General features: G+C 41.3%; 1 pseudogene; it reads right to left on the minus strand.

Annotated features, from left to right (window-relative positions):
* Nucleotides 1–5,056, minus strand: part of LOC107731235 (NF-X1-type zinc finger protein NFXL1-like) — a 26,276-nt pseudogene that overhangs the window by 6,521 nt on the left and 14,699 nt on the right.

A 5,056-nucleotide genomic window follows, 5' to 3' on the forward strand; every position in this document is an offset into this window, starting at 1 on the left:
TGTGTGTGTATGTGTGTGTGTGTGTGAGTGAGTGTGTGTGCTTACGTTGGGATGGGCTCCATGCAGGAGGGACACGGTAGAGCTGTTCTCACAAACGCAGGAGTTGTGGGTTGCTCCCATGGACCGGCCAGCATGGCCTGCAGTCACAAACTAGAGCTTCAGTGATATTTGACAGACAGCTATGAGATTCCACAATAAAAACTGAAACGCAATTAGAATTTCAGTTGAACATATAAAGAACACAAATTAAACAAATCAAACTAGCATCTTTTTTTCCACCAATGCCTGCTTTTATTCAGTCCAATCAGAAGGCACTGAGTAGCTAATGAGCAACTACTGCTTGGTTTATGAATATTAATTAGATAATGTAGTAGAGAGTATGATATTCAAAACGAGTATGACACACAGTGAGTTGAATTAAAGGGGTCATGAAGTAAAATCATATCAATCAACACAGTGTCCTAAGCAGACACGACACCTCGGCTGGAACAATAGCATACAAACTATGACTGATAATCTCAGGTACTGATCATGGGCAGGGCATTTGCGACTGAAAAGTACTGTGTGCAACTATCAAAAAATATTTAGGAGCACCAGTGCGACTGACCCGATCAGCATATTTGTGTTTTCACTCAGGGGAGCTTTAAAGGATTCTATACTTTCGTGTTTTTGCAGTGTTGAGTAATGTATCGCAGACATATGTTGATTCCTTGAATGCAATGTTAATCAGAATCCACTCACTTCTCAAAATACTGGAGTTTTGTTCATTGCTGAGTTATGCAAGCTCACAAATCTTCTCGTTATAACAAAGTGTAGACAAGGTGTAAATTAGGGGTGAGAATCGCAGGGTACCTCACGATACGATATGAATCACGATACATTGCTCACGATAACGATAATATCATGACACAGCGATTCTGCAATAATCTATATATTCTATAATGATTTATCACAATATCTATCTATGAAAACTAAATGCCTGTGAAAAGGTTAAGTGCAAGTTTTCTCTCTTTATTCAAGTCCAAACTGTTAGAAAACAGCACAAAAGTTCTGTAAATCAAATTTAACATGCTAAGTAAATTAATCATTTTATTCTTGGACTTACTAAAAGCTTACACATTTCTTTGTGTGTAAACCAACACTATATATATATACATAAACCTGGTACATTTAAAAATTTAGCTGCAGTGCTTTCTCAACCTTTCCTCTCCTCTCATCATAAAAACAGAGCCCTGCACACGACATGCAGGGAAAAAATAACCATTCACATCGCATCTTTTGCGCGCTCAGGTTCGTTATTTCAAATGTATGCAAAACTGACATCTTAAAGACGTGTGTCAGATGTCTGTACACAGCAGATGCTTTCCAGATCAAGAGATCTTTAACAGACATCTTGTAGACGTAAGTGTGCTATCTGGGTTCAGTGTGTGTGTAGTACACAAAACCACGCGTCTGCGCCATTCATTCACACAGAGACATGCAGAACATACAGGAATCATATTTTAAAAGCTTTTTTGCGGCTTAATATTCACAGATACTAGTCCATTACGCGATTTGATTGAAGTGTAATGACTTACTTTTGATTAATTCATCCAAACTTTGGCAAATTCCGTGACGTTTTGGCAAATTCATTCGGTTTTTATAACTGATTCTGCGATTCCGTCTGCGTTTTCCACATCACTGAAATCATAGGGCCCTATGTTTTGTTGAGCAGGAAAGAGGTGAGCATCGTACCCGGTCAGTGGCTTTAGTGCAAGTTTTCTCTCTTTATTCAAGTCCAAACTGTTAGAAAACAGCACAAAAGTTCTGTAAATCAAATTTAACATGCTAAGTAAATTAATCATTTTATTCTTGGACTTACTAAAAGCTTACACATTTCTTTGTGTGTAAACCAACACATTTAACTACTTATCAACTTTATATATAGCCTATATATTAGGGCTGCACGATAAATCGCATGCGATATTTAACGCGCATCTTATCAGTAAAGCCGGTTCTGTAATCAGTGGTAAATCTCCATCACGTTTCACATTGAGCAGCATTTACTACACAGAGCCGTTGTTCACTGACGAGCTGCGCAAAACCACGTTCATATTCACACGATTTTTTGCGCAGCTCGTCAGTGAACAACGGCTCTGTGTAGTAAATGCTGCTCAATGTGAAACGTGATGGAGATTTACCACTGATTACAGAACCGGCTTTACTGATAAGATGCGCGTTAAATATCGCATGCGATTTATCGTGCAGCCTTACTATATATATATACATAAACCTGGTACATTTAAAAATTTAGCTGCAGTGCTTTCTCAACCTTTCCTCTCCTCTCATCATAAAAACAGAGCCCTGCACACGACATGCAGGGAAAAAATAACCATTCACATCGCATCTTTTGCGCGCTCAGGTTCGTTATTTCAAATGTATGCAAAACTGACATCTTAAAGACGTGTGTCAGATGTTTGTACACAGCAGATGCTTTCCAGATCAAGAGATCTTTAACAGACATCTTGTAGACGTAAGTGTGCTATCTGGGTTCAGTGTGTGTGTAGTACACAAAACCACGCGTCTGCGCCATTCATTCACACAGAGACATGCAGAACATACAGGAATCATATTTTAAAAGCTTTTTTGCGGCTTAATATTCACAGATACTAGTCCATTACGCGATTTGATTGAAGTGTAATGACTTACTTTTGATTAATTCATCCAAACTTTGGCAAATTCCGTGACGTTTTGGCAAATTCATTCGGTTTTTATAACTGATTCTGCGATTCCGTCTGCGTTTTCCACATCACTGAAATCATAGGGCCCTATGTTTTGTTGAGCAGGAAAGAGGTGAGCATCGTACCCGGTCAGTGGCTTTAACCAGCACCTGGTCGTGACACGGAGCCGGACAGAGGTGGACACAGCCGGGTAACGGCCGCTGGCAGGGCTGCTTACAGAGCGGACACGGGCCGGAGTGACACCGGTGCTGCTCCTGAGACGAGTGATGGCACGACGCCGGCTTCCTGCAGAGACAAGCACACTTCCTGTGACGCCATTCCACACGACTGGACAGAAGTGGACAGGAGACCTGCGTACCTGCAGAGCTGCTTACAGCGCGGCGGCCTGGTGCTCCTCTCTCTCCCTCAGGGAACAGAGATCACAGTCCATCCACAATCACACCGCACCTCCACCATCTCCGGACACGGATAACAGCTGCCTGAAACACACACACACACACACACACACACACACAGAGAGAGAGACACACACACACACACACACAGACACACACACACACACAGACACAGAAACACACACACACACAGAGAGAGAGAGAGAGACACACACACACATACATGTGGTGAGAAAGAGAGAGAGAGACACACACACACACACAGAGAGAGACACACACACACATAGAGAGAGAGACAGACACACACACGCGGAGAGACACACACACGCGCACAGAGACACACACACACACACACACACACAGAGAGAGAGAGACACACACAGGAGATCAGACAGGATCGTGTATGACATCAGCTCAGCTACAGCTGTGAGAAATCTGGCTTTACTAAAGATGAAACGGATCGTAGATGATCCATACGGACCAGGCCCCATGCATGGTCCTCAGGTCCTTACACTGGCTTCCAGTTATATTTAGGATTGATTTTAAAGTACTTTTACTCGTTTGTAAATCACTCAATGGCCTAGGACCTAAATACATAGCAGATATGCTCACTGAATATAAACCTAACAGACCACTCAGATCATTAGGATCGAGCCAGCTAGAAATACCAAGGGTTCACACAAAACAAGGGGAGTCTGCTTTTAGTTATTATGCCGCCCGCAGCTGGAATCAGCTTCCAGAAGAGATCAGATGTGCTAAAACATTAGCCACTGTAACACATTTCGTAGGTCAGGAAGGAGGTGGCGGGAACCGGCAAACATTCAAACACAATTTAATAATAAAATAAACACAAAACTGAAAATAGCGCTACAGCCCCTCACGGACGACTGCCACGCACAAACAAAACCAAAACAACATAAATAGTTCAGGCCTGGTCCTCTCTAGTCGTCACTCCTCCTTTTATCCTTCCGCAGCTCCTCCGTGGGACTCGAGACTGATGAGTGGCGCAGGTGTCCCTCATTATCATTCACTCCACTGGCCTCGTTCCGTTCCCACGGCTCTCGGCCCCGGCCAACTCGTCACAGCCACATTTAAATCCAGACTCAAAACTCATCTGTTTAGCTGTGCATTTATTTTATTGAATGAGCACTGTGCCATGTCCGAACTGATTGCACTGTATTTTATGTATAATCATTTTCTATTTTTAACCGTTTTAAATTCATTTAAAATAAATTTTTAAATAATTTTAAAAGTTTTTAAATTCCTTGTTTTATTGTTGTGATTATTTTTTATGATTATTTTACTTCCTTTTATGTAAAGCACTTTGAATTACCATTGTTTATGAGATGTGCTATATAAATAAACTTGCCTTGCCTTGATAGGTGAGTAACGTTGATTTTGCTTTGTTTCACACAACTTATCCGTGTTGGCTTTTGTTTGAATATACTTGTGTCATCTTCTTTTGTTTCCGCAATCGTCGTTATGCCGGGGTTGTGTACCCTGTGTGGGGTGGAGATATTAAAATAGGGGCGAGGTCCTGTCGGGGTATGGGCGTGTTTGTTTTAGTGCTTTCAAATATCAACATCGTTTGGCAAAAATCACTTAGTGCACCTTTAGGTTTACCATCATAGAGTGAAAGTTTATCATTTGCACCTGTTGAATGGCACGAAACACCGAATTGATTCCTCTTTCACGTCTCTTTGCGCTTGAACAGACACATATACACAAAGTTATGTTTTTTCAAAAAAAGGGTGTTAACCATATTTTCTACTGATTGAGAGGAAATACTGCAGTATATTGACTTAGAATGCCCTATTTTACTGTCATGATGAGTGAATATTGTCAAAAAATACCACTAAATAGTGACTAAACACGACCCCTTTTAAAGGGGTCATATGATGCGATTTCAAGTTTTCCTTTCTCTTTGGAGTGTTACAAGCT

Source organism: Sinocyclocheilus rhinocerous, unplaced genomic scaffold, assembly GCF_001515625.1.
Source record: "Sinocyclocheilus rhinocerous isolate Xijiao unplaced genomic scaffold, SAMN03320098_v1.1 scaffold1425, whole genome shotgun sequence".
Lineage (NCBI taxonomy): Eukaryota > Metazoa > Chordata > Actinopteri > Cypriniformes > Cyprinidae > Sinocyclocheilus > Sinocyclocheilus rhinocerous.